At 43.5% G+C, this 18,788-nt stretch overlaps 1 protein-coding gene across 1 annotated transcript in view; it reads right to left on the bottom strand.

Moving 5' to 3' along the window:
* LOC124803242 overlaps window positions 1-18,788 on the bottom strand; it is a 303,143-nt gene that overhangs the window by 104,538 nt on the left and 179,817 nt on the right. The window lies entirely within an intron of this gene.

Raw genomic sequence — 18,788 nt, 5'->3', positions numbered from 1 at the left:
TGTACGTGCAAGGTAGAGAGATCAGGGAGGAGGGAAGGTGGGAGGGTGGAAGGATAGGTGGACTGGTTGGGTGAAGAGATACCCACACACACAGACATACACGCACCCACGCATTTTGTCTTTCTGTGTGTTTGTGCGTCAACTAGCGTCGTCAAGTTTCTTCCTCTGTTGTGACGACGATAGGCCCCGTCTGACTGGCTCTCTAATAGCGCGCAGCTGCTGCTGGAATGAGTGACAACCCGCGTCCGCGCTGCAGACGTCACGTGGACGAGAACGCTTTTCTATTTGCGGCCGCAGTAAATTACTCGGCTCTGCTCTCGCAGTGCCATCCGCAGCTAGATTTCAAGACAAAGAGAGCTGGAGAGCCTATTATTCCGAGCTGTACGCAAATAACAGATGCAAATAAAAAGATACCTCCAGCTACCCCAACGCCGCCTTCACCGACTGAATCGTCCTAGGACGGCATACAGTTTGCCGTTCCAGTGTAAATAAATGTTACACAGCAACAAAGGAGTGACGGATAAATCACAAAGAGTAGCACTCATACAGTCGACTGAAAGTGCTCCGGCACTAATCTTAAGTGATGCATGGTCGCGCGAGATTAGCCGAGCGGTCTATGGCGCTGCAGGCATGGACTGTGCGGCTGGTCCCGGCGGAGGTTCGAGTCCTCCCTCCTGCATAGTTGTGTGTGTTTGTCCTTAGGATAATTTAGGTTAAGTAGCGTGTAAGCTTAGGGACTGATGACCTTAGCAGTTAAGTTCCATAAGATTTAACACACATTTGAACATTTACGTGATACATAGAAAGCCCTATATGCGACAGTTACCAGCACTAGTTCCAGGCATGCACATGTACGTAAGAGCGAAATATGGCGCGATCTTTCATTAGACTGCGTTTTCTGTGTGCAGAAATACGGAAAGTTAAAAAATAGCTTAGCAAAGACTGCATTCTCTGCCACCCACAAATCTTTAGCGTTGTTTTAGGGTAACACAAAATCTAAGCCATGTCACTAATAGCAAAATCTGAGATCATAGCGTAACTGTGATGAATGAATTTCACTGTCAAACAAATACTACTTTTGTTCCTCTTCAAAACAATTTGGGGTTTTCATCATTTGGATTTGCAGCTCCTTGTGTTTCCCGTGTTTGCAGTTAAAATCATAGGATGTCAGGTCCGCAAGTTATGCAAAACATTTTTTTTCGGGCACCCAAATATGTTTCAGCACAACTGTTGCATCATCAGTGGGTTTCCGTTTTATTTAATCTTAACACTTGGTGTGCATGTTTTTTTCAGGATCACTTTTGTGTTATTTATTACAGGTAGCTTGTCATGTTTTCGTGTGGCAAGCCCTTTTATTCTCAGCATAATTGTGAGGTGTCGTGATGCACACGTAAATATAGCACGTATTTTCACAAATAAGGTCGTAAAAGCATTTTGCACTTCACCAAAACACAGTTAGACAATATTTAAAGATCTGTTGACTATTTATTGCCACTAAGACTCATGAAATGGCTCTCAAGTCCGTATTTACGTCTGCACTAATATTGTATCTGTAAGTTCGCAGTTATAAAGATGTATTTCACATAGTCATACGAAAGTAACCAGAATTTTGCAAGTTCGGTTCAACTTCACGCAAGTTAAATGTCCGGTGGATTCAGGGGCCTTCCTTTACAGAAGTGTTCGTCATACTACTTCGTCACGAATGCAAAACATGTCACGCGGATTTTGTAAGTTCGACCAGAATATTTCACACGCGGTTATCTTTCACGCGTAGGTGCATAAAATTACCAAACCTTCACTAAAATGCTTCCCACCCCAGTCACTTTCTGTTAGCGATAACTGAACCGAATTTACGTGTCTAATTCTTCATTTTGCATACTATTTCCGAAGAGCCGTCTAACGTGGTGGTTCGGAAGCGAATCCCCCAGGCAGTGTCCTCGTACAAACGGTACTCCTCTGTCCCCGCGGGAAGCTCTCAATTCTGATTGGCTGTCGATCTGGATGATCAATCAAAACATTCATTCTAGATAATTCTCGCGGCAAAGTCCTCTCTTATCCAATCACAATTTAAAAACTAATTTTATGCAAACAAAACTTCAATTTACTATATGAAATTTAATTATAGACCAAATAAAGCATCAAATAATTCCAAAATTAAATAAGAAATTTATTCCGTTCCTAGCTTCTTTGCTGACTGCCTTTTACAAAAGCAGGCTCTCTCAGATATATGTGACGTCGCTCGTCGTTCTTCCCAGGAATTTTTGCCACGGTTTGGGTTTCACATAGATCTTCACAAATAAAACATTTAGAATGTTCATATGTTTCTCATTCACTCTCCCAACCACTCCTACGCACTCACATAACAAAATGTAACTGAATATTAATTTTAAAAGGTTCCAATATTATAAAATTACAAATGTTATAAAGTGAAAGATTCTAGTTAGTCGATTTTTAGGAACTGAACTCCTAATGACGTTGGAAGCTAATCTAATGCCGTTACTAGATCATTTTTGAAATACCAGAATGGGTTTTTGTTATTTATAGGTAAAAATTTCTATCTTCGAAACTATGATAAATAATTAAATGAAATTTGAACAGTATCATTTTACTATTAACAAAAAGCAGTGTGTAAACTTTGAACAATATCAGACACTAACTAATGTAGTTTATTTGGATTAATAAAGCCAAACAGCGTCTGACCAGGCCTTGAAGGCCTAACGGCACCGATCGGCCGCCGTGTCGTCCTGAGCCCTTAGGAGTCACTGGATGTGGATACGGAGGGACATGTGGTTAGCACACCGCTCTCCCCTCCGTTATCAGTTTTCGTGACCGGTGCCACTACTTCTCAGTCAAGTACCTCTCCAATTGGACTAACAAGGGCTGAGGGCACCCTACTTGCCAACAGTACTCGGCAGACGGTGACCCTTCCAAGTGCTAGCCAAGCATGACACGCTTAAGTTTGATGGTCGGATGGGAATAGGTGTTATCACTGCGGCAAGGCCTTTGGATATTTAGATTCATATGGCGTACAATTATTTGTAGCGTCCTACTGGCAGGCTTGGTCACTGCCACAGGCGGCATCTGATTTAAATTCATCAGTTCTGACTAAACAAGAAAATGAGCAAATCTCCTGCAGCTACTGGACCAGAGCTGCTCACGGCTCCATACATTACTGCACTTATAATAACACGGTATAATTTGCTACATTACACGCGGTATAAATGTTCGATACGGCGCCTCTTGAATCACGAAAGACTTCGGTTCCCTTGGATATGGAGAAGCCCACCATTACCATACCAGCACGTAAAGCTCGCCCACGTTTGAATTCACGTCGCTCCGCCATAATACACCCACAACTATGCAGAACACTGTTCTGACCGTGACTGACACGTGCTACCAGCAGTGGCTGTTGTGTAACAGCGCAAGAGCACATGAACTTCCCCAATGTTTAGTGGTTATTTTTCTTTGAATGCTGTTGTAGATGCGATAATGTGAAATACACGGCACTCAATCTATTACGATTTGCTGCATTGCTACTCCTCTAGACTCAATGAAACTTGACATCAGGGTCGCGAACACACTTTCAGTTCGGACCTTCTTCAGGGCGGCTGTACAAGTACGTTCAACCTCCTGTGGGAATCTCAGAGAAGCGAGCATCGAGGAAACTGGTCAGGGACTGCGGACAGATGGTCGTCTGTGGGAGTGTGGGTCGACCGTCAGACGTTCCGAGGCAGTCCGCGCAAGTGCCTTAAACAGGGTGGTGCAGTGGTTAACGCAACTGACTAGTAAGCAAGATAGCCCGGGTTCGAATCCCTGTGACCACTGATTCCGTGTGATGTCCAGATGCAGGTGATATCACGAAACCCTTTCCATTCTCTCCCTCCCCTCTCCTTCAGTTTAAACATAGGTAATTGATAAACAATGTACACGGTTCTCGGGTTGCACAGGTAGCCCTTACCACTCAGCTACAAATTTACATCAGTGCCACCAGGTGGTAGCACACTGCAGCAGACTGTATTCCGGTTCGCTTGGCATAAATCCCGCTAGACCGTTGCACGCCCCTCAGATATGCGAATTCACTCACTGTGTAGTAAAAAAGTAGACCGAAAATTAGTATATGTTACACGAGGGTCACTCCAAAAGAAATGCACACTATTTTTTTTAATCCACCTTTTATTCTACATGTTTCAAAGTATGACAGTGTGTAGAAACATTCTTTAGGAACACTATTTTCATTTCTTCACATAATTTCCATCCCTCTCAACAGCCTTACGCCATCTTGGAACCAGCGCCTGTATACCCGCACAGTAAAATTCTGGACCAACCTGTTGGAGCCACTGTTTGGCAGCGTGCACAAGGGAGTCATCATCTTCAAACCTTGTTCCACGAAGAGAGTCTTTCAGTTTCCCAAAGAGATGACAGTCACATGGAACGAGGTCAGGACTATGTAAGGCGGGTGTCTCAGTGTTATCCATCCGAGTTTTGTGATCGCTTCCATGGTTTTTGACTGACATTTGGCCATGCATTGTCGTGCAACAGCAAAACATCCTGCTTTTGTCGATGTGGTCAAACACGACTCAGTAGAGGCTTGAAGTTTCTTCAGTGTCGTCACATATGCATCAGAATTTATGGTGGTTCCACTTGGCATGATGTGCACAAGCAAGAGTCCTTCGGAATCGAAAAACACCGTAGCCATAACTTTTCCAGCAGAAGGTGTGGTTTTGAATTTTTTTTTTTTCTTGGGTGAATTTGCATGATGCCACTCGATTGATTGTCTCTTCATCTCTGGTGAAAAATGATGGAGCCATGTTTCATCACCTGTCACAATTCTTCCAAGAAATTCATTTCCACCATTCTATTACTGTTCCAAAAGTTCGCTGCATACCGTTTTTCTTGTTTCTTTGTGAGCCACTGTCAACATCCTGGGAACCCACCTAGCACAAACCTTTTTCAACGCCTACACTTTCAGTATTCTCCGATCAAAACGTGGCGTGACAATTCGTTCACTGTGATGCGTCTGTCAGCAGTCACCAATTCGTTAACTCTCTGCACATTGTCTGGAGTATGTGCAGTACGAGGCCTGCCGCTGCGAGGACAATCCTCAATATTGCCGTGCCCGCTTTCATCACGTAACCTCCTTGTCCACCGACTAACTGTACTGCGATCGACAGCAGCATCTCCATACGCCTTTTCCAACCTCTTGCGGATGTTTCCCACTGCCTCGTTTTCACAGCACAGTAATTCTATGACAGCACGTTGCTTCTGACGAACGTCAAGTGTAGCAGCCATCTTGAAGACATGCTGTGAAGGCGCCACTCACGGGAACAGGTTGAACTACGTTTAAAAACAAGCGGGAAGGATGTATCTACACAGTGTAAAACTTTCACACATGTCACATTCAGAATAAAAACTGTATTTTTACAAAAATAGTGTGAATTTCTTTTGGAGTGACCCTCGTAGTTATACTAGCATATAATCTTGTACTGTGAGATTCTGAATGAGATAAAAGTTTGGAAGGTAGGAGACGAGATATTGGCAGAACTGAAGCTGTGAAGACGGGTCGTGAGTCATGCTTGGGTAGCTCAAATGGTCGAGTTCGGTTCCCAACGGAGTCAGGGATTCAGGGATTTTCACCTGCCTCGAGATGACTGGGTGTTGTTGTGTCGACTTCATCATTATCATTCATCCCCATTACGGTCGGAGGAAGGCAATGGCAAACCACCTCCACTAGGACCTTGCCTAGTACGGTGGTGCGGGTCTCCCGCATAGTTCCCCTACGCTCTCTCAAAGTCTTCATCATCATCTATTGTCTATTTTTCACGAAAATGTAAGTCAATTCGCATTTTTCCGGCACAGTAGCTCAGAGTGTTCGGTCAGAGGGTTTAGCTACCCTCTGTAATAAAAAAAACTGAGTAAACGGATCAACGAACAACCTGAATGAGTGTCATCGGACGTCCGCCACGAACAAATTCAACGAACAATATATAGAAAAAAAAAAGATGGTAGAGCACTTGCCCGTAAAAGGCAAAGGTCCCGAGTTCGAGTCTTGGTCCGGCACACAGATTTAATCTGCCAGGAAGTTTCAAAATAAAACATCTTGGGGTTTATCATACAGTAATCCATTTGAGGCGCTGAGAACCATTAAGCACATCATCGTCGAATGTGAGACTCTAGCATTTATTCACGCATCTGACTCCTGTTGATCTTATAGTGGGTCATGTTTATCTGTGCTCTAGGCCCACAATGTATATACGAACTTTCACGAAAAGCTGTCCCACATGTTTTTCTAATGTTCACTTAAATGTGGAATCGAAAACGGTGTGCATTGGGCGCTCAGTGCATTGTTTAGATTCCAGTCAAATGATCATGCCGGTAGACAGCACTACTTCAATCTCATCCTTCCCACAAACGGCAATTTGTGTTTGCAGGTGATTTTTTACTGTGCATGAACCGGCTTTCGTGTGCAATATCATCATAGACTCCGTTGAATATGTTTCGAGTACTAACAGAAAAGAAAAGGCCAGGAAAAGTTAACAGCGAAGGAAATAGACTGAGAAAGAGACGAAATCTGTGTGACAGCCAGCAAACATTTGACAAAGAAGTGTATAATGAGTGTAACTTGTGTGGGTGCAATGTAAGAAGGTCTGATTTTCAGCCTGCAAGTTAATTCGTTAACAAACACAGGTTTTAGGCATCTTTTACATTTCCGAAAAAATAAAAAGCACGGAAACTCTGACTTTCAATAAAATGTGAAACGGGGAGTAGCGAAAGCATAAACTTTATTTCGTTCGTGTCCTAAACTGTACTTAATTATATACAAACTGAGTGGTCAGCGTGACAGAATGTCAATCCTAAGGGCTCGGCTTCGATTCCCGGCTTTGTCGAAGATTTCCTCCGCTCAGGGACTGTGTGTTGTGTTGTCCTAGTCATTATCATTTCATCCCCATCGACGCGCAAGTCGCCGACGTGGCGTCGAATCGAAAGACTTGCCTCAGGCAAACGGCCTACCCGGAAGCAGGCCGTAGCCACACGACATTTACATTTACATTTATATACAAGACAACAAAATTCCACACAAACAATTCTTTTTCAGACAAATTATACAAATTATTATTATTATTATTACTATTATTATTATTATTACTGTTGTTATTATTAATATTGTCAGTGACTGTAATTGACAAATATGTTAATAAGCGTAGCAGTTACATAGCAGATGCGGCTACTTTTACACTTTCATCATTTATTTGAATTTCAAAAGTTTCCGAACACCCAGAATGTATATTTACGAGCCACCATTGCTTGCAACGTCTTGAGAACATAGCACAGGTGCCGTTCGTGATCAGACACAACAGCGAAACTCACACGCTTGGCTTGTATCTGCATTTAGAGTGTGACAGTTACTGAACTATATGAAAAAACGAAAATTAGTTAAAACCTACGGGTTGCACACGCTTTATTCCACGTGTAAACGTCAATACAGATATTCGGATGTATGTTATGAGATGTTAGATATGCCTGCCATCACTGGCGATGATGTGGCGCAGACGAATAGCAAAATTCAGCATGATATGCTGAAGTGTCGCAACATAGATGCTGTCGATAACGTCCTGATTGGCTGTTAATAGTTCAGCAATTGTTTTGGGGTTGTTGCTGTACACTTTGTCTTTAATACAGTCGCACAAAAGGGAGTCGCATGTGCTCAGATCCGGAGAATACCGCGGCCAGTTGAGGCCCCTGCCAGTAACCTCTGGGTACCCCAGAGACAGAACACGACCCCCAAAGTGCACCTCCAAAACATCAAACACTTCCCTGCTTCGAAAAGGTAGTGCTCCGTCTTGCATTAACCACATATTGTAGAAATCACTGTCACTTTCGATAGTGGGGATGAAATTATCTTCTAGAATCTTCACGTACCGTTTGGTAGTCACCGTGCCATCAAGGAATATGGCACCGATTATCCCATGACTGGATATTCCACACCACACAGTCACCCGTTGAGGATGAGAGGACTTCTCGATCGTGTTATCAGGATTCTCAATTCCCCCCAATGCACCAATTTTGCTTATTGACGAACCCATTTAAATGGAAGTGGGCTTCGTGGCTAAAGCCTAAACGCTACAAATACTAATTCCCATCGTTCCCCACTGTTAAACTGAAGTTTGAACGATCTAGCGCAAACCGTTCAGAAGTTACGATGACATTATGTAATATACACTACTGGCAATTAAAATTGCTACACCAAGAAGAAATTCAGATGATAAACGGGTATTCATTGGACAAATATATTATACTAGAACTGACATGTGATTACATTTTCGAGCAATTTGGGTTCACAGATCCTGAGAAATCAGCACCCAGAACAACCACCTCTGGCCATAATAACGGCCTTCATACGCCTGGGCATTGAGTCAAACATAGCTTGGATGGCGTGTACAGGCACAGCTGCCCATGCAGCTTCAACACGATATCACAGTTCATAAAGAGTAGTCACTGGCGTATTGTGACGAGGCAGTTGCTCGGCCACCATTGACCAGATGTTTTCAGTTCGTGAGAGATCTGGATAATGTGCTGGCCAGGGCAGCAGTCGAACATTTTTTGTATCCAGAAAGGCCCGTACAGGACCTGCAACATGCGGTCGTGCATTATCCTCCTGAAATGTAGGGTTTCGCAGGAATGGAATGAAGAGTAGAGTCACGGGTCGTAACACATCTGAAATGTAACGTACACCGTTCAAATTGCCGTCAATGCGAACAAGGGGTGACCGAGACGTGTTTCCAATGGCACCTCATACCATCACGCCGGGTGATACACCAGTATGGCGATGACGAATACATGCTTCCAATGTGCGTTCCCAGCATTGTCGCCAAACACGGATGCGACCATCATGATGCTGTAAACAGAACCTGGATTCATCCGAAAAAATGACGTTTTGCCATTCGTGCACCCAGGTTCGTCGTTGAGTACACCATCGCAGGCGCTCCTGCCTGTGATGCAGCGTCAAGGATAACCGCAGCCACGGTCTCCGAGCTGATAATCCATGCTGCTGCAAACGTCGTCGAACTGTTCGTGCAGATGGTTGTTGTCTTGCAAACGTCCCCATCTGTTGACTCAGGGATCGAGAGTTGGCTGCACGATCCGTTACAGCCATGCGGATCAGATGGCTGTCATCTCGACTGCTAATGATACGAGGCCGTTGGGATCCAGCACGGTGTTCCGTATTACCCTCCTGAACCCAGCGATTCCATATTCTGCTAACAGTCATTGGATCTCGACCAACGCGAGCAGCAATGTCGCGATACGATAAACCGAAATTGCAATAGACTACAATCCGACCTTAATCAAATTCGGAAACGTCATGGTACGCATTTCTCCTCCTTACACGAGGCATCACAACAACGTTTCACCAGGCAACGCCGGTCAACTGCTGTTTGTGTATGAGAAATCGGTTGTAAACTCTCCTCATGTCAGCACGTTGTAGGTGTCACCACCGGCGCCAACCTCCTGTGAATGCTTTGAAAAGCTAATAATTTGCATATCACAGCATTTTCGTCCTGTCGGTTAAATTTCACGTCTGTAGCACGTCATCTTCGTGGTGTAGCAATTTTAATGGCCAGGAGTGTAGTTCAATAATTGTCACACTGTATGTTCAAACATGCGTTCCTCGCGGTGTTTCCGTTGTTTTGTAGATAATTTAATGCTGGAATTCACGTTTTTGCTCTGTTCAGGTGGCCAGCCTGCGGACTGGGGGCAGGTCTTGCAGCAGCGGCACGTGGCGCCGAGCGGCGCAGCCGCGGGCTGCGGCCGGAGCCGTCCTCGGCGGCCCTCGAGCGGCCTAGCGGCGTCGCAGCGGCCATTCATTGCGGCTGGAGGACCGTGCTTACGGGCTGGCACTCCACGCAGACGAGTGCGGCGGTCTCGCAGCCACCGCCTCCCGCCTACACCGCCGCCTGCACCGCCACCTCACGCTGCGCAGCGCCTGTGCGCGCCACACAGCGGCGAGACGTCGCCTGTAAACACTTTGTCCTGGCTTGGCGGCCGTGCCAGGAGTGTGTCAAAGCGGTAGAGGAGCGATTTTGTTACGTGTGCTTCAGTTGCTCCCGCAATACTGGAGTGGGTACTCACACTCTTTACAGCGCATCCCTCCGGGTAAAACAAAATTCCCTGCCGCCAAAAGCGCTCTTTCATAGCACGGCACGGTACTGATGAGTCTTTGGTTCAAAAATGGCTCTGAGCACTATGGGACTCAACTTCTGAGGTCATCAGTCCCCTAAAACTTAGAACTACTTAAACCTAACTAACCTAAGGACATCACACACATCCATTCCCGAGGCAGGATTCGAACCTGCGACCGTAGCGGTCGCGCGGTTCCAGACTGTAGCGCCTAGAACCGCTCGGCCGCCCCGGCCGGCTGAGTCTGTGGTGAGTGGTTGGTTGGTTGATTCGGACAGCCAGGTCATCATCAAGTTACCCTCCATTAAGAATGTGGATGCACTCAGCGACTGTGATATGACTTTCAAAATGATGGAGCACAGCAATCAGTCGTCATTTTCTTTCGTTCATTAAGCAAATCTAGATTTCAGCAAGTGCCTAGCCATTATCAATGAACTATTTCATAGCATTTTCAACATTTCGCGGCCCTGTCAGCAATTGTATAAATATTTATTTTAATTTTAAACCAACATCCTTAGTTGCATGGATTACCTGAATTTACCTTGGTTTCAGTCGGGATAACCAAACCTTCTTCAGAATAAAAGTAACTACCGTTTGTGCATAGTGGACATCGTCAAACCAAAACTACAAATCCATAAATTATCGTCAGACTGTAAAAACTTATCTGAAACTGCCTCGGCCCCACTTCGCTACTGCGGTGCGGCAGCCACGAGTTCTGCACTGACTTCCAGTGCAGAACTCAAGGCTGCCGCATCGTGGTAGCAAAGTGGGGCCGAGGCAGTTTCAGGTAAGTCATTACAGTCTGACGATAATTTATGGATTTGTAGTTTTAGCTTGACGATGTCCACTATGAACAGAGGGTAGTTACTTTTATTCTGAAGCAGGTTGGGTTACCCCGACGGAAAGCTAGGTAGAGCTAGGTAATCCTTGCAACTGAGGCTGTTGGTTTAAAATTAAAATAAATATTTCATAGTATCGGTGCGTGAGAGTCTTGAAAGAACTGTGCCCGAACTACAGGGGACTGACGTACTAGGACATGCATTAATACTATGAAATAGTGCACTGATAGTAGCTAGACACTAGCCGAAATCCAGATTTCCTCATTAAAACCTGAAAGAAAAGGACGACTGATTGCTGTGCTCCATAATTTCGAAAGCCAGGTCATCGGTCCCATCGGATTAGGAAACGATGGGAAGGAAGTTGGCCGTGCCTTTTTACAGGCACAATCCCGACATTTACCTGAAGCTATTTATGGAAATCACGGAAAACGTAAAGCAGGATGGCCGGACGCGGGTTTTAATCGTTTTCCTCCCGAATGCGAGTCCAGTGTCCTAACCACTGCTCCACTTGGCTCGGTTGAGTTTTTGCTCGACTTACATTTTCCACTTGTTTCTCTGGCCAGAAACCCTGCCTGAAGCTGCAGCTTCATTGTAGTCTGATACAAATGCCATGTACATCACCAGTTCCGGAATTGTGCAAAAGTAGCTATGTATCCCCAACAAATTTTTTACCCTGAGCTAGCTGTGACATATCACTAAGCAATACTGTTCCATTTTCTGCCTTTATCTCGTGGTTATTTTATTGCGAGTACTGGACATGCGAGCTTGCGAGGTAGGCTTCCCGCTGGGAATGTGCACTCCTGGTACGGTCTCACGGCCCTGTTGCCGGCAGAAAGAAGCCAGCGAATCTTATTAGGAGAGGCGAGGTATCGCAAAGAGGCGAGCAGTTCGCACAGAAGTGAGACTACGACCTGCTTAGTGCTCTCCTGGCTAGAGCCGACACCTGGTCTGTCGGAGGGCAAGGGATGCCTTGACCACACTGCTGTTCCCAGAGAATAACAGAGCACGACATCTTTGTCTTTTCTGCATGAACATCTCAGGCCGCGACGCTGCAGCACTGCCTAGCTGGCTGAGAAAAAACTGTTGTTTTCGATCCAAAATTTTTGCATTCGGTGAACTGAGACACACCAGTGTCATGCTCGCCGCAAAGAGGCCAACCAAGCGAGGGGCACTTCTTTAGTTCAGCACCAACTTCGTTTCTCTTAATACAGATTTTATACACCAAGAATGGTAAGTTTCTATAGCATCCCCCTGTTTTTTTTATGAAATAAGCCATTTTCTGGTATGTCACACTGGCAACAGAATTGAGTCAACCCCTCCATGTAGAGTTGTGTGAAAGCAGGGAGCTCAGGACGAAGAAGTATGTTTCATAGCGTTTATATTCTGGCCACAGCGCAATTTGATTCCTGACCATAGCGTGGTGTAGATGGGTGCACACTTCCCTGACTGGGGAAATGTAAGTTTCGCAGGTTGCGGCCGTGTGATCCATAGCAGCTAGCTACTTACTTGTTCTAGCGTGGAACTTGTCTTGCCCATTTGATCATAATTTACGATTTTGTCACATTTTGAATTTGCGAGCAGCTCAGACAAGGATAACTTGTTGCATTGTTACCACGCAGTTTTCAACATAATTAGGTGCCTGCTGCAGTGGTAGCGTCATTTTTGTCTCAATTCAATCCAGATTTTCAGAGAACTTTGCTCTCTGTTAAATATTTTTTATCGTGTTCAATAATTATAGAAAATTAAGATTCGTTATACTCAGACCTGAGGCAAATTACAAGATCCTTAAATTGCCCTACAACTTTTCCACAGTTAGGCGCTCCACTAATAATACGTATAATCTGTTGCACAGCTAAGCTTGTGGTTCTCACAGTGATGGTGGTATCCTTGTGTGCAGTGGACGAACTCAACGAATGTAATGAGCAGTGCACATGCTGCTCATTTTATTCATTTGTATGTCTTTTTATTGACTAGGAAGAGCTTTGTCGATCCACAGCAGGATTATAAGTCTCGTGTGTGTTGTTCAATGACTATATGGCTGACGACCTTGCATTTAGACGATGTAAACAACATTTCATAGCAACGTAATACCGTAAGACAGGTCGAGGGTCACTGCCCACGCAGACACAGCATAAACTATCATAGTGCAATCACTTCTAGAATACAATTCGAGTATTTGCTGTCCGTGTCAAGCCGCTATACCAACAGACATCGAACTATTTCAGCGACGCGCTGCTCCGATCACAACGGATCGGTATAGCCCATATCAAAGTGTAAAAGATTTGTTCGTGAAAATAGGCAACGCATGGAAGAAAGAGGACTTAGTTCACACGAAAGCATTGTCGTTAGATGTAAACAATTTGCATGCGAAGGAGACTGTGCTATAGATCTGCTCCCACCATCGCATACGTAGTGATCATAAGAATAAGTTGGTACGGACACAGACAGTTATTTTTTTTTTTCGAGCTCATAACGTATATCACCGACGGGGCTTTAAAATTTTATGGTACGTGATGAGATTATAGGATCAACGATGATCGAATAAACTACTGTGCCGCAACCGCTATGCGAGAGAAAAAGACAGACCATGTGGAGATCGCAAAATCAAATGGAGGAGGATACGCAAAAAAGAAATTTGAAAGAAAAGCTATACATGGATGGAGAAGCTCGGACATGAGCTTGTGAGAAACTGCCCAAAGAGCTGCAAAACGAAATAAATAAAAGAGCGAGGGAGAGGGGGAGAGAAAGAGAGAGAGAGAGAGAGAGAGAGAGAGAGAGAGAGAGAGAGAGAGAGAAGTGTGAGAAATAAAAAAGGAAATCGATTTTACTGGCACGATGTACGTTACGCCATGCACACTACAGTGACTTGCGCAGTGCATAGGCAGACTTTGAGTAATTTCTCACTTATAGAACTTCGAGACAGATTAAAATTGTACTTAGGTGGATTCTCAATTCTGGTCCTTGGCATTCATTGGCAATACGTTTGTTACCAGAGACTATTCAAGCACGCATCATAGTTTACACAGTTCATAACGTCAGAATCTTTATCGTGTATTTCCACTTCCTTAGTGGTTCTCATGCACATATTGTTCGGCTATCTGCCTACACTTGGGCACTAACTGATCATGTAAATATTTTATTAAGACGCAGTAAACGGTGTTCCATCTGCTCTGTGGTAAACGGTGTAACTTGGGGAAATCGCACTGATGTTTCTTGTGGTGACATTACTGATCGCAGATGGAAATTTTTGTGACCTATGTTCACAAAAGAAATGTTCTTGTCCTTTCATGTTAACAGACACCATTCTAATCGTTTTTAACATGTTTTCAAGCCCGTCCGAAGACTTCGTTCTGGCAAGTTGTCATCAGACTACAACGGAGACAGAAACATACAAGCAGAGAGTCAATCAAAAGTTTTACAGTAGACTTTAATCAAGGTAGTTGCTCAGAGTAGACAAATTATATCCTACTACCATGTCTGCGATGTATTTCCGTCTATAACATTCTGTGTGCTGCTGGCAAAACTCGCCAAAGCTGTAACATAAAAACCATGTGAATTTGTGGCTAGTTATCTTGTGTGGTCACGTTTGATTTTTATGATACTTAAATTAAAAGAGATTCTAGCGCATAACCAGACTAATAAAAATGTAGTTCGTTACACCCTCTAGGAGAAATGAAGTGGATAGAGCATTTCACGCAAGAAGACCGGGTTAAGAGTTTAAGGCTGTAGTGGCACGAATTTTTAATCTTTTAGTGGGTTCCATAACGGTATTCACTCCGATACTGAGTGAAAGATTCATTTTAGAAAAAACTTCCTCCCATGGGCGTCATTCTACCTGTCTGTGCACGAGAACCTCTGAATGACCATTGTAATAATGGAGCAAGGACGACAATAAATATTTCCAGGAGTATTCAAAAACTACAAAATTAACTTGACGCGAAATTATTCGAAGTCGCCTCCCATACATCATCCACACTGAAGGCTACATTCTTTTTTTTAAAAAATGGAAGATTCTTTCTCCTCTAAAATTTACTGAGTTTCAGTCTCAACCTTATTTCTTTGCAGCTAAGCACTCTATTCGGATAAAACTCGTTGATGATGCGTTCAGATAGAATGTTCATATTTAACAGTCATAACTCTATTGCCACTCGTTCAGTCCCGCTGGATTTCATCCCTGTAATACGGGGAGAGAAATTACCGTGCAGGCGAAAGAGACGAATCCGCTATGTACATCGTGCAGTCGTGATCAATTATATCGAAAGCCGATTAAGTTGCAGATTATTGAGAACAAAACATCCAGAAGGAAATCCCCCTTCAGAATGGAAGCAATGAGAATGAGTGTCGTAGCAATTCTGTAACAGATTTTTTTTTCCCGTATAGATACATGGAAGCTGTGGAACTCCTTTAGGATCGTGTAAGAACAATACAAACTACGAGTCTACAAATGTCTAAATTTTGGCTAGTATTCGAGTAATATGAACATAGAGAGTAAGAAAGCACAACGTAACCGACCGCGAGGTTTTCAGGGATTGGTATGAAAAATTAACTCTTATTGCAGGATGAGGTCATTACCTAAAAGAAAAATTTAATTAATGTCATGCTTAAGATCAGGGTTTAACGTCCCATCGACGAAGAGGTCATTAGAGACGTAGAAGAAACTTTTACAGAGGTAGTAGAGGGGTGGAAATCGGCCGTGTTTATTCCACATAAATCATCATGACCTTTGTCTTACGTTGCACATGTTGCTGGGAGCGATCTGATATTTGGTAAATAAGAATATTTGTCAACCAAGATCGCGTTTTGTAATATTTTTATTTTCTTTCCCCAGTGACCAGTTTCGATAGGATCTATCTGTCATCTTCGGATCTTCTGGAAATAACATCACTGTGCATGAATCGCACTAACACAACGAGAGCACACTACAGTTATTAAACAATATGGCCTCAATGGCTTGTCTGATTCACAAAACAGAGAACATAAAAAGTTCGTAGCACCAAGAGTGTGCCTGGAGTGGAGGTGTCATGGTCAATGGAGACTGATGCGGAGTAGCTATAACGGCTTCGTTGGCGAATCCGACTCCATTGAAGGGCACACTATTGGTGCTACGTACTTTTATTTACTCTGTATTTGACAAGCCAATGTACCGCCATTGTTTCATAAGAGATGTGTGCCCTCGTTATGTGATTCATACACAGTAATATCATCTTCGGCCGAGCGGTTCTAGGAGCTTCAGTCTGGAACCGCGCGACCGCTACGGTCGCAGGTTCGAATCCTGCCTCGGGCATGGATGTGTGTGTCGTCCCTAGGTTAGTTAGGTTTAAATAGTTCTAAGTTCTAGGGGACTGATGACCTCAGATGTTAAGTCCCATAGTGCTCGGAGTCATTTGAACCATTTAATGTCATATTCAGAAGATTCGAAGATTAGAACTAGACTCTGTAGGAACTGGTCTTTCGGGAAATAAAGGAAAACTATGACAACACGCTTTCTGGATCTCCAAATATTCTTATTTGTCTTATACGGTTTAGGGAAACCACGGAAAACCTAAAACTGGTTGTCCGGACGAGGATCTGAACCGATGACCTTGCGAGTACTTACACGTCCGCCTCACTCGGTAGCAAGTGAAATGCAAGGCGCGTTACTGTAAGTCTGTGAGGAAGTTTTGTGTCTTTGGCATATAGCTCAAGGAGACTCTCCCACGGCACTAAATGTGAACCTAAAATTCTTTTATAGATGTGTCGAAATGACAGTTGATGTAAGACTTTTACAGTGGGAAGAGCAGATACTAAACTGTAGTTCATAGCTAAGATCGTGTGCCGGTGTAGCGTTTCCTACGACTGAATAAATGGTTCAAATGGCTCTCAGCACTATGGGACTTAACTTCTAAGGTCGTCAGTCCCCTAGAACTTAGAACTACTTAAACCTAACTAACCTAAGGACATCACACACATCCATGCCCGAGGCAGGATTCGAACCTGCGACCGTAGCGGCGACGCGGTTCCAGACTGTAGCGCCTAGAACCGCTCGGCCACGCGGGCCGGCACGACTGAATAAACCGAGAATATTTTAGTATGGCAAGATGCTGGTTCGTATCAAATCGGAAAGAGTAATCATACTCAAACATTTCTAATAACAGCTGACTGAAATGCAAACATCTCTTTCATATACATTTGAGCGTTAAATAGATGACAACGAAACTGTAGTAGGGTGTCCTGGAAGAATGACGCCACCGAGCACTTCTTAAAATTTCTGTAACTGCTTTTCACTTTCCTCCAACTTCTTGCCAATCTTTCATACACGTGTGAGAGTCACAGTAATAAAATGAGGATACAGCTTACGCAAAAATCCACACAGAGTATTACTCATTGTGTACGGAAGAAGAATGTATTATGCGAATGCGACGAACGCTTAACAGTCTATAGAGTACAGACATAGATGTGAAATAACCCTTCAGTCAAGAAAACGTGATGAAGTAAACAAACAGAGAGTTAATAAAATAGCTTGAAACTTGCACCAACTAGTTCGGATCAATATTTGATCCATACATCTAAAAAAAACTGTATCTTGTTATTGTGTCACGAAGAAGAAAGTTAACCAAACGAGAATTATGCGTTCTACAGAGACGCGCGTTTTCCAAGATTGATGATTTTTCTGTGTATCTATCTGCATTTTAAAAAACTGCCTTTAGTAAAAGAGATCGTGGACACTTATTCTTGCTCTACTCTCTTACAGAAATAACATTAAACTACTACAGATTTTCACTGTTAACAAAGATGTCTTTAACACCGTGTGTTTCATACGAAGTATTTAATTGCCAGGCCGGTAAACGGGCATTGGAGTCCATCGCCAGTGACATATTTTGTGTACCTCCACATCAAATCACGTGCGTGTCAATTATACATTATTTATGATGTCAAAATCGATGTTGATCGTGCACAGATGGTTCAGCAAATGTCACCCATTATCTTTTGAGACGACCGCCTATGTACTGTGAGATCAACATCGATCTTGATATCATAGAGAATTTGTAACTGACATTCAATCATTTTCTGTGGTACATAATGTATGGCACGGACGATAGGCGCTATACCTGGATGCCGCTCGGGCAGTTAAATATTTTATATGGAACACGCAGTGCAACACCAAGCATAAGCGTGTTCACTTTATTAATGCATTTATGCAACAAACGTGTACTTTGTGGTATAATTATTTGTACAAAAAGATGATAACAATGTTAAATGCTAAGGAATTAATGGTGCCTTGTACGTATAAATATCAGATAAATGAAAAGATTTTGACATGTGCTGAAGGACGTTTTCGCAGTACTTCGTAAGAGCAAAACGGCCGAAATTGCAATTACGGCTCTTACGAAAAATAATTTTTTGCAGTCAAAGACGAACTTGGTGTGTTAAATTTACATGACTGTTAACGCCAACCAAAAGAGGTTCAAAAAATTGTCTGTTACTGGAAATGAATTGCCGTGGAAAGCTTTGATCATAGATTTCTGAATCGAGAAAAAATGTTAATAGATCACGTAATTGATGTCACATGTTGCAAGCAGTAATATTTGTAAAGAGGATTCGTATATACACTGCTGACAAAGAGGAGTCAGGCACCCAGAATACGTGGTCAGGTATCAATGTAAGGTCGCACACGTACACACCATCGGCGGGTGTGTGAATGATTACAGAGTTGCAATGTTCTGTGACAGGTAGAACGGCCAACATAGTACACTGGTGTTGTTCCTGTTTGGTGTTGCTAACAGAGCTGGTAGGGCA

Source organism: Schistocerca piceifrons, chromosome 6, assembly GCF_021461385.2.
Source record: "Schistocerca piceifrons isolate TAMUIC-IGC-003096 chromosome 6, iqSchPice1.1, whole genome shotgun sequence".
NCBI lineage: Eukaryota > Metazoa > Arthropoda > Insecta > Orthoptera > Acrididae > Schistocerca > Schistocerca piceifrons.
Note: the sequence above shows the minus strand (reverse complement) of the source record. Positions and strands in the feature narration are given on the sequence as shown.